At 44.4% G+C, this 12,067-nt stretch overlaps 1 pseudogene; it reads left to right on the top strand.

The window, feature by feature from the left end:
• The first annotated feature begins 205 nt into the window (after positions 1 to 205).
• LOC115394695 (aspartyl/asparaginyl beta-hydroxylase-like) overlaps positions 206 to 12,067 on the top strand; it is a 17,224-nt pseudogene continuing 5,362 nt past the window's right edge.

The raw sequence follows: 12,067 nt of genomic DNA, 5'->3' as shown, positions 1-12,067 counted from the left end.
GTGGAGCGTGCGTGAGCAGGACGGACAGGGTAGCTGTAGCATCCACCGTTTGAGTTCACATTTCATCTGAACCTCGGTCTGTTTCCATCCTGCAGATGGGAAGGCCACACTCTGAGAGCAAGAACGGGAGGAGGACCGAGGGAGGAGGAGCAGGAGGAGACCAGCAGCAGCAGCAGCAGGAGGAGGAGGAGCAGCCAAGTACTCCATGTTCACCTGGTTCGTGGCTGGCTCTGCTGGGCGTCTGGAGCTCGGTGGCCGTGCTCTACTTCGACGTGGTGGACTACGACAGCGTGCTGGGTGAGTAGCAGGAGGACTGGACTCCTGCTGAAGCTCGAGGAGCCTTAAGAGAGGGAGAACCTGCTGAGAGCAGGAACACCGGAGAACCCTCTCAGAACAAACTGCAGAGCTCTGAGGCCTTCACCACTGTTATAGCAAATGTTTGGTGTGATTTAAGATGAGTTGATGTGATCTGCACACCGTTAACCTCTTCCTCCTCCTCCTCCTCCTCCTCCTCCTCCTCTTCTTCTCCTCTTCTTCTTCTCTCCTCGTCATCTTTGCATGCAGCCAGAGCGAAGGAGTTTCGTATGAACTTTTCAGAGGTTCTTCAAGGTACGATCTCCAGATTCAGACACGTTCTCCCATGACTCCATCCATCCTTTTCCATCCTAGTCCATCAGAGAAACCAGTTCAGAGTCAGGAAGACGAGTTGACATGAACCGAACCGCAGCAGTTCATCTGAAGTGAAATAACTCAGCGGTTTTTACTTCTGGGTTCATTCCACTAGATCCTTGAGGTTAACTGTTATCAAACCTTCTGATTGGAATCAAACCCACAACCTCGGCTGTGTGCTGTGACTTGTACTCCACAGTACATCTTGATACAACATGTTCGAGACATCAAACAAACACTCAGCATTCTCACTTCCTGACTGCTGAGTCATCGTGTGAAGGAGCTAGCCTCAAGCTAAAAGCATGTGTGGAGGTCGAAGCTTCTCAAGTTCTTCCAAAGCTGTGACGCCGATGCTAGCTTTAGCATAAATCTTCTCCAGGGGTGTCAGACATAAGGCCTGTGGGCAAAAACAGGCCCACAATATGCTCCAAACCAAATCAGCTAAGCCACCAAGCAAATTATGAAAATTTCAAAGAAAATTTGTTTTTAAAAGCATACAGAATGGACTTTGCACCAGAATGTTTCATTAAAATTAGCTTTATGTTGAAATTCAGATCATTGTTATATTAATGTTTGATTTTGTGAAAATATAAACATTTTCATCATCTGTCTAAAGAAAATCTTTCAGGCTTAAGTTTAAAGGTTAATATGTCACTATTTAACGGTCTCTCAAGATGAAGTGGGCTGTTGTGACCCCTGAAGGGAAATGTGCGTGATGCCGCGGTTCTGCAGTGTCAAGTGCGAAGTGTTCGTTTTCTTTCATCAGCAGCTCTCAGACTCTCGATAGACAGTAAAATTAGCGGCAGCTTCTGCCACCACATCCTTCCTCCTCTCACTCCGTTACTATTCTTATAGGTTCCGTGCGGCGTCCTGCATGCTGCAGTGCTGCTTCATATCATTCACAACACTTTCTTCACCTTCCCATGTCTTCATCTGCAGTGGAAACGGCTCTGAAATGAGAAACAAGGCACATAAACTGAACAACATTCAGTTTCTTCATGTCTTTTCTGCTGAATGTTGATATGGTTATTAGATGCATGTGAGCACTGACCTCCTTTTCAGTGTCAGTTTTCACTTCTTCAGAGTTCATTATCAGTAATTTAATACAGAAGCGCTGCTTTGTTAGCCCTCTCTGAGGAACGGTCTGACTTCTATGCCAGCTCAGGCTGGTCTCGTCCTGATTCTAGAATAGTGTTGGACCTGTTTCTGACTGGTTTTCTTTCTGACTTTTAATGTAGTTTTATGCTTACCTCAGCATGTTTCAGATCATTTTTAGACTGATTCAGTGCAGTTTTCACTTGAGTTTTTTTAAATTTTCAGCTTAATGCCTAATAGTTTGATCTCTACCCTTTATTGGGTTGGGTTTTAGACTTTAGGTTCCTTGTTTGATGGTTTTTCTTATTTGTTCCAGGTTTTGGCTTGATTTTAGATTTGGGTTAGCTTTGGATGGTTTCAGGCTCGGCTTGAAATTAATTCCATGCTAGCACTGACTTTTGTTTCATGATTCAAGCTAGTTTTATCCTTAAATTAGTTCACAGTAGCATGAGCTAGTTTGGGACAGACCACAGGCTGCCGGTTTGGATCTGTTTTTTTGGTTCTGATTTGTTTGAAGGTTTGAGTCTCTAGAAGTTTGGGGCTTTGTTGTAGATTAACTTCATGCTCATTTTGGAGAAGTTTGAGTTGGGTTCAGGCTAAAATTGTGTAACAGTTACCAGATGTTTGTTTTAATGATCCCACGGCAGTTCTCCAGAGGTTTCACTCAGCAGACCCCCCAGCAGTGTCCAATGTGAAGATAATCCCGCTCCTCCTCCTTCCTCAGGTAAACTGGCGGCGTACGACGCAGACGGAGACGGCGACTTCGATGTGGAGGACGCCAAAGTTCTGCTCGGCAAGTCCAGTTTGATCTTTCCTGTGCGCTCTCTTGAAGTGGTTTACAGCCGAGTAATTTTGACCACTAGAGGTCAGAGGCCAGTCCAGACCGGATCTTTGAGCTTCAGGTGGGGCAGTTTGCTCGCATGACTTCATTCGTATGGGACTGATATAACCTGCCAGCAGCCGTCCAGCTGGACTAAGAGTTGAAAGACGTGAGGAAGTCTTCAGTCCTCTTCAGTGTCCGCCTGCTTTCTCAGACCTCTGGCTGTGTAGCTCGCAGCAAAGCTGTGAAACCGAGACAGGAAGTGAGGGAATTATTCAGTCTGTGCTTCATCTTGAACTCACGATTTCTCTCTTCTCTCATCTCATCACCTTTTATTTTGGGTCTGACGTTTTGTCCTGGTGGACCTTCGTTTCCTTTACATTCCCTTTATAATTTACTCCTTCGTGGCCCTCCTCCACCCCGTCCTCCTCTCCTCCATCTCCTCCATATGCTCCTTTGTTTTTTGTTTTTTTTGTTTTTGTTTTGTTTTTTTTTGTCTCTCTCTCTCTCTTTCCGTCAGGCCTGACCAAAGATGGCGACGGTAGCGCCAACGCAGAGTCGCTTGAGGAGGTTCTTAATATTTTAGCAGAGGAGGGCTCTGATTGGATCTATGGCTTCTTCACCTTCCTCCATGACGTAGTGTCTTCGCCTGTAGAGCGAGGCGAGAAGGTGGAGGATGAGGAGGAGGTGGAGAGGGACGAAGAGGAGGAGGAGGAGGAGGACGGGACAGCCTCCTCATCTGACAAGGAGATCAAAGGAGTCATACTAGACCTCCAGAACCAGTAGCAGCTCCAGCAGTAAGCAGGACCCACCCGGTCCTGGGACTGACCAATGAGGACCAGACCGGACCAACTGGAGCTCCTGGTCCACAGGAGCAGGAGGAGGACTGGTTTCCACAGAATCCATTGGGTTTACCTTAACTGAACGTATGATGTCAACCTGGAAGTTTCTGGAAGGTTTTTATCAGTCCCATAGCTGAAGGACATTACTGTACAGCCTGAAGGTTTAGGGTGACCTCTAGTGGTCGTAGTAGGCATGACAACAGCAATGAAGAAGCCGAAACACAAACTTTTCCTTTGAAAAGTGCTGTGTTGTGTAGTGGGGAAAAAATATGCTACGCTATAATGAGTTTATCTCACATTAAAATCAAGTGTTCAGATTTATCTTCACTTTATATTGTCACATTGTTTCACGTTAAAACATGAAATGATGTAAATTTGTTCAGCTGTAAATGCTTGCCATGCCTTAGTGTAATTTTATCACAAAACAACACGCTAACATCTTTTTTTCACTGTTGGAACTTCATCATGGTATAAATCCACACTCACACTTCACTCACACGCTTTACTCAAGTAGAAGAACCAATACTTTTTTTTTTTTTTTTAAACTGTGTCTGTTCTTCAGTAAAAACAGAAGTTTGTCTCTGACACTCTGGTGAAAGGTCAGATTCAAATTCTCTATGTTGGTACAAGTTCTCAAAAATATGCTATTTAAAGGACTTCAAAATTCCAAAGTAGAGGTTGTGCAATTTACTCAAGCAGACAAGCTAAAATTTCAAATTTTAATTTTTACACATGACTCTTCATCATGACTCCATTTTATTTAACATCAGAAACCTTAAAAAACCCAGAACTGGATCCCTCGCTCATCCTGAATACTTCCTCAGTTCCATAACGTTTATTGCTCAGACCTGACCTGGGTAGAAGAGGTTGTTCATACAGCTATGAAATATATGAGGTAACCCTACCGTAGTACTTCACAATCCAAAAGAGCTCAAGGTTTTTATCGGATTTGGTGTATTTTTACTGTTTCATTGTTGAAATTGGCACAATCAGACATTGAAATATTAAAGCACTCTATTACTTACCACATCTGCTGGATAACAACTTCTGTCAGTCGATCTTCTAACTGTTTTACACAGTTCAGGGTTCAGGATCGATGGGCCTGGGTTCAGGCTTCAGGGTTGATCCGTATGAGTTCATGGTCCTGGGTTCAGAGTTAGCTTTTCTACGATCAGGCTTGCTGGTTTAGGGTTCAGGTGTCAAGGTTCTCTTTTCTGAGATCAGAAAAGGAGAGGTTTCGGGGTTCACAGTCCTCTGTTCAAGGTTATGGGTTCATGGTTCAGGATTCCTGATTCGAGGTTCTCTTGTCAGGGTTCTGGGTTCTGGGTGCATGCTCCTCGGCTCATAGATCTGAGTTCAGGATTAGTGTTCAGGGTTCTGGGTTGTCTTTTCAGGATTCACATGTCAGAGTTGATGGTTCTGGCTTGTGGTTCTGGGCTCATGGTTCAGTTTTCAGGGCTCTAGGTTCAGGATTTATAGTTGTGGTTCAGTATTCTGGGTTCATTGTTGATGATTCATGGTTCAAGGCTCTCTTGTCAGGGTTCGGGGTTGATTGTTCGTGGTTCATAGTTCTGTGCTCTTGGTTCAGTATTCAGGGTCCTTGGTTCAGGATTTATGGACCATGGTTCAGTATTCCAGGTTCAGGACTGATCATGACTAACGTCACAGAGAGATGGTGGCTGCAGAGCGATGTGACGTTGACTTTTGGAGGTTCAAACCGCATCAGGCTGTAATTATTCTCTGCTCTGTGCTGCAGTGAAATACTTCATACTTCCTTTTTGATTTTCTGAGAACCACATCAGGGGCTCGCTTCTCTTTTTCACATCAGGCTTGCGAACGTTCTGGTTTCTCTGTTCCACGTTCCACCATTTCAAGGTTTCCTTTTGTAGCTCATCTGCTGCAGATTTCTGAAATCCCTCAGATTTGATGTAGAAGAGTTGAAGTCATACGCTGGGTGGGAGGTTGTGCTCCAGCTTTCAGTGCCGTCGGTTCTTCAGCGGTGGATCACTGACCCCAAGAAAACAGAGGCATTTGTTTTTTTCTTTTATGTGAAAACAAGCTTAAACTTTAATGTTCTTCACAACTTTTTCCATGAAATTAACGTTTCAGTCACAGAGTTGATAGTGCTGCAGTGCTATGCCAATCAGCCATAACATTATACCACTGAGAACTCCTTTTATCTCTTAACCCTTTTCTAACATGGTGCTGTCTGTTGTTTGATGGAAGAATTCTCAGCTTTCCAACGTGCCAGTCATGAATAATAAAGTGTTCAGTGAAACGGTGATGAACCGTGGTCAGAAAACTTTCTGTGACTCTGTTTCCTGTTTGTGGGTTCAGATGAGAAGAAGTTAAAAGGCCATGCTCTGAGGAGAGGTACTGTATAACCTGTGTGTTCGCCTGTTTCACTGTGTGTGTGCGTGCCTCACTTGACAGTGTGTGGTCCGTGTGTGTGTGTGTGTGTTTGTAGAAGAGAAGAAAGAGGTGAAGAGGAGGGGTAAAGTTAAAGGTACCCTGCATGAGAGTGTCCTTCAGAATCAATGAAAACATCTGCATCGTATGGAAATGAAAACCTGACTTCAAAATCACACTAAAGCGAATGTATTTGTGGGATTACTGTAGAGTTACTAGTCTGATGAATCCCTAAACCGTTGAAACTTGTCAAAGTTATGTTGAAAAAGCCTGCTTGCCTGAATAGAAGAAATAAAACTACCTATGATGGTGGAGTAGGAAACCTCAGCTCTACACAAGCTGAGCTTCAATCACAGTTTTTTCCTGATACTTAATGTTCAGTTCTGCTTCCTTTACTCATGTAAGTCAGTAAAGAAGTCTGTTTCCGTTCTTTTTCTTCGTTCCTTTCTCTGATCGCACACGGTCAAAACAGCTCAACGCTGCCCCATCAGGTCATCATGGGCGTTGCTGTTTAATGCACAGTAAGCTTCCTAAAAGCGAAACACATTGCTGAGTAATGAAGACAAAAGTTGAGCAGAAGCCCCGTCTGTAGCCGTCTAAGAATTGAGCATAAATGTGTCTTTTGTCCGCCGCCTGGTTTTTATATCTGCTCGAGCTTTGCTTGTGTTGCGGTCTGCTCTGCCTGCTAGGTTTGTTTGCCTTTTCAAATGCCTTCATGTTTTATTCCAGAAAAAGAGACGTTAGTGGAGGCCGATCGACCCGGTAAACTCCCCGAAGGTATCGTCCCAAACCAGTCTGTGATCGCTGTTGTTAATGTCGAGCTTCTTTACTGAGCTGATTTTCCCTCTGTGCGTCAGTAGAAACTGCAGGAAAAGCTCCTGATAGAAAGAATACAACTCAAGGTATTATAAGCTGAAAGTTGCATGTTTTAAAGCAACTCTGACTGGACTGTGTTCATTTACACAGAAACTCTACTGAAGAGTTTCATGACCGCACGAATCAAATATTTCCATTAACATTGATTTGATGTTTAAAAGCTATGATGTGAACTCATGTTGCCAACATTGACCATTCAGCCCACGAGAATAGCTTATTTACTCTAATCACATGACTTTTCTGGTTTGGTAATAATGTCTAACTCAAAACCTAATCTAACGGGGGGAAAAAAACTTAAATGCAAAAATATCATAAAATAGTTAAATCAGAACCACTCACCACAAAGTAGTTGAAGTTATAAAGAATAATGGAAGACCATTGAGAAGCTGAAGATCTACAAATCTGAACATCACAACAAGGTCTTCTGCTGGTCGTGGAACTGGAGCGTCAGTGGCTGTCTGCCTTAACATTTTAAAACACAGATTCCATCAAACACTAGGACGTAATCACTGTTTCTACAACACACAATGATAAGATTCACTAATTGGCTCCTTATAGGTAAAAGAACATTTATCACTGCTAACACGCATGAGTGTTAATGCATAGCTAATCATACCAGATACTACACAGTTGTAGGAAAAGGAAAAACACCAAATGCAATCCTGCTTGTTGTGGATTGATCTGGGACTGTTCACATACGACCCCACACCATCCAGTCCGCCACAGTTTGGTGGACTGAATGATTTTCAGAAACCGTTTGGGACCGTCTCGGAAAGCTTCGGACCGTGCCGTATTGATTTTGTAATGTCACCCACCAGACTACAGTATGTAGTCCTTTGTGAATGGAGGTACCGCTTCTCATACAAGCATACTCCGTCACGCACTGCAGTGGCAGCCATCTACGAAACAGTACATCAGTGTGAAATTGATCGGTGAAGTACTTACGGTGGCATTCTACCAGGTAGTTACCGCTCCAGCCTGACCCTTTCACCTCATGTCCAAACAAGTTTTCTAAACTCAAAGCGTGACAGCCTGCTTTTGAATCTTTCAGATACTCTGTCAGCATCTAGACAGTTCGAACCACAGAGACACGTTTCTGGTTCCGTTGGTGTGATTTTGCACGAGCATCTCCCCTTCCCTGCATTTCTAACAGTCCCTTGTTTGCGGTGTTTCGGCTTGTTAACAAGCTCGGTCCCACCACGCCGTCCTGAAACTGTCGACCTCAAATCTCAGAGCAGCCCGTCACAGGCGCCAAGCTGCGCTCGGCCCTGCGAGACGAGCTGAGGATGATCCACGAGAAGATGGAGGCCAAGAGGATCGCTCGCATCGCAGTGGCCGAAATCAGGGCCTTCCTCGCTGAGGAGGAGGAGCAGAGGGAGGCGGCCTGGGCGCTGAAGACAAAGACCCTGGAGGAGGCGGAGGAGAGACTGAAGGTGGAGACGGAGAAGATGGAAAGAGAAAAGGCAGAGAGAGAGGATGGAAAAAGAGAGGGTGGAGAAGGAAGCCCAGGAGAAAGCTGAGAAAGAAAGGATAGCCCGAGAGAAGGCAGAGAAAGAGAGACAAGCGCTTGAAAGACTGGCAAAAGAAAAGGCCGACAGAGAAGAGAGGGAACGGCTGGAACGAGAGAAGGCAGAGAAGGAAAGGATAGAGAGGGAACAGCAGGAGAAGGAAAGGAAGAGGCTGGAGCAGAGAAAGAAGAGAAGGAAAGATTGGAAAGAGAAGACTTGAGAAGGAACGGGTGAGAGGGAACGGCTCGCCAAGGAAAAGGAAAGACTTGAGAATGAAAGGATTGCCAAAGAGAAAGCAGAAAAAGAAAGGCTGGAGAAAGAACGCCTCGAGAGAGAAAGGATAGCTAAAGAAAGAGCGGAGAAGGAAAGACTGGAGAGGGAACGAGTTGCCAAGGAAAAGGAGAGGCAGGAGAAAGAACGGATGGAGAAAGAGAGAGTGGAGAGAGAGACTGGAAAGGGAAAGAATTGCCAAAGAAAGGGAGGACTTGCACGGGAGAGGGCCGAGAAGGAGAGGCTGGAGAGGGAACGAATCGCTAAAGAAAGGACTTGAAAAAGAGGATAGCCAAAGAGAGGGCAGAGAAAGAGACTGGAGAGAGAACGAATCGCCAAAAAGGGAAAGACTCGCACGGGAGAGAGCAGAGAAGGAAAGACAAGAGAAGAGAGGCTGGAAAAGGAACGAATTGCTAAAGAAAGGGAGAGACTTCTGAGGGAAAGACAAGAAAGAGAACGCCTTGCCAAGGAAAGAGAGAGACTCGAAAATGAGAGGCTAGCGAAAGCGAAGGCCGAAAAGAAAGGATGGAGAGGGAGCGTATGGCTAAAGAAAGGGAACGCTTGGAGAGAGAGAGAATAGCCAAAGAAAGGCGGAGAAAGAGAGACTTGAGAGAGAACGCATTGCCAAAGAAAGAGAAAGACTTGAGAGAGAGAAGTTAGCCAGAGAGAGGGAACGAATCGCCAAGGAGGATGGAGAGAGCGGCAAAGGAGAAGGAAGAGCGGAACGGATGGAGAGAGAGCGCCTTGCCAGGGAAAGAGCGAGAGTGGCTCAGGAAGGCGAGATTCGAGAAAGAGATGGCTGCCAGGAGGAGAAGGAGCGGCTGGAGAGGGAGAAGGCCCAGAGAGAGCTGCTGGAGAGGCAACGGCTCGCCAGAGAGAAAGCTGTGCGGGAAAAGATGGAGGCGGAGAGGCTGCTGGCGAAGCAACGCAGCGCCCTGAGGGACGATGCAAGGAAGCCCAACGTCTCCCAGACGAGGCCTCCGGCGGCAGGAGAGAGGCCGAGAGGGCGAGCGCTTCGGCCGCCAGGAGAGACAAGAGCGACGTCGAGGGGAAGAAGAATGAACCCAATGCTGTGAACTCCAGACCTCACCAATGGTGCTCAGGACTCTGACTGCTTTCTGGACCGATCTCTGATTTCTATCTTAACAAGCTGACAACGCACTGCGATCTCATGTTCTTGAAAGAACTGCCTCACGTGACAACGGCGCCGCCACACTGTCATAGCATCAGAGACAAGTGATTGATTCAAATTAATACTGTACTGACGGAAATATCCGACGCACAACATCTAAACCACTCTTCTGCAGCATAACGTTAGAGTCCGTTTCAATTTGGACCACAGGTGCCTCATGAAATAATAATGAAAGTTATTTCTTCAATTAATTTTTTTCAGTGATTTCAGGAAAAATCTATACTTTTCGTACTAGCTCAACATCTCTAGAAGGTAGGGCAAACAGAATATCCAGAAAATGATCAGATTATGACTGGGATTAATATTTGAACGCCGTCTTCCTCCTTTGTTAATCGTTGTTATAGCTGTGGTTTGTAGTTCTGACTTGTTTCACATGGAGCTAATCAGTCAACACACCAGGTGGCGCTGGTGAGAAAGGTTCCCTTTGAAACTTGAATATGATCACCCCCTTAGCTTTTTACACACAAAAACGGTTTTTGAAGTTGCATGTGCTAAAGGTGTGACAGTAAAATTTACCTGGTGCTCAATAAAGTTTATTCTTCATGTATCAGCCACTGAGTATGCTTAATATCCGAAAGAACATTTTTTGCAACCCAGACTTTGATCCTTCCTGCATCCCGACATTGCTGTTGCCATATTTTCTTCGACTTCCAGATGGCGTCACTTTCTTCACCTTCCAGTTCGACTTCACTCTGTATTATTTGTTACAGAACTCCTAAATGTTGCCTTCACTGAGAAGCCAAACTTATTTTTTTCTTTTTCACTACATGCCTCTGTGATATTTCCTACGACCACCAGATAGCGCCTCTTGTTGACCTTCGACGAAATCGAGAATGTAACGAAACTTTGTGTTTCACATTAGTTTGCATGTAACTTTTTGCTTTTGAACTTAGTGAATAAAACGTGTATATATGAAAATCTGCCTCCAAATGTGAAGTGTTTCATCCTTGATGTACTTTAGGTTGCTTGTGTGATTTGTTTGGTTGATTTTCTAGAGGAAGTGCTTTAAAAACAGACAGGAAGTTCAGTCCTGGATATCATCTTCTTGATGGTGCAGTTTCTTCTTCACCTGATGGTCCGAGCTAAAAATCGGCCTCATTGTGTGGCTCTTTGTGTTGCATTCGAGTGTCTTTCTCCTGGTTAAGTTGAGCTTTTCCGTTGGAGAATCTTTGGTAAATAAATGCTGCTTTCCAAATTCAGGTGGGTTTGTGTTTCTTGTTGCAGCAGCAGGTTTTTCTTTTGTTTTTTTTTTACTTTGATTTAAATGTCATGTTGGTCGTCTGTGCACATAAAAGAAGGAACAGTCTCCACTGTGGCTGAGTAACAAAGATTACATCCTCCTCACTTCATATCTGCCTCCAGCAGGACTTCCTCTCCTCTGCCTCTCTTATTTCCTTCCTTCTTCTCATTATCAGACTTCTCTGGCTCCTCAGCTCCGACCAGTTTTTTTCTTTTTGCTGTGAACCCCATCTGATATAGTGTCTCTGTCTGAGTGGAAAGTCTTACCTAATGTGAACAATCGAGCCAGTTAAAAGTATTGTTTTGCACAATTCAATGCTATAGAGTTTTTTTAACGGACTGTTTATTGAGAGGTGAAGAGTCAGTCAGGAAGTGATATTTAATTTGGACAGGAGGTTGGAAATAACCCACTTAACCTTACATGGGAATCTATTGAATTGTCTCTGCTCTTGGTAGTTCTACACTTACTAACATCGGTGTAAATTTCCATATTTTTACAACTTGAAGCTTTGAAAGATAAATTTCCATCTGAATTCTTGCAGGACACTGGTTTTTAATTGTGTAATTATGACTCAAGCAAAGTTCTAGAAAATTATCCAATTTGGAGATATTTTGTGCTAAAACTGATTTTGTTCAGTTCCATGTTTTATGTACTTCTTACTCAACGTTTTAGTCTTTAGATGATTGTCCTCTTTCGAGTTAAACCTTGAAGGGCCTGTATCCTGCTTTTTTAGTCTAAACCCTAGAAATGGCATTAGCATGGTAATAGTTTATGTTTGGTGCTAAATTAAAGCCATTTAGTGTGAAATAAAAGTTTTTCTGAGGCTAATTCTGAAACCCAGAAGAGAAAACGCTCTGTTTCACTGAAATCCTGCCTCTCCCCCTGTGGACTTTGACTGACAGCGTACTTCAGCCAATCAGCGCTTCAAAACAAATACGCTGGCTAGCTTTAGCTCTTTAGCTCTAGCTTCTCTACACACAAAGACACGCGAAAACGTCTTTTCCTGTTAGAAACTCACCAAGCGCAGACCCTTCAGACTCTTGCTCTTGCTTGATTGTTGCTTTCAGACGACGGTCAAAGTTTATCTCCGTCATCGGAGTTACAAAAAGCGGCAACACTGATTGCCGAGGGCCTGCGGGGGGGGGG

This window comes from Salarias fasciatus, chromosome 9 (genome assembly GCF_902148845.1).
Source record: "Salarias fasciatus chromosome 9, fSalaFa1.1, whole genome shotgun sequence".
NCBI classification, from domain to species: Eukaryota; Metazoa; Chordata; class Actinopteri; order Blenniiformes; family Blenniidae; genus Salarias; species Salarias fasciatus.
The sequence above is the reverse complement of the archived record's forward strand: the minus strand, read 5'-3'. Positions and strand labels throughout refer to the sequence as shown.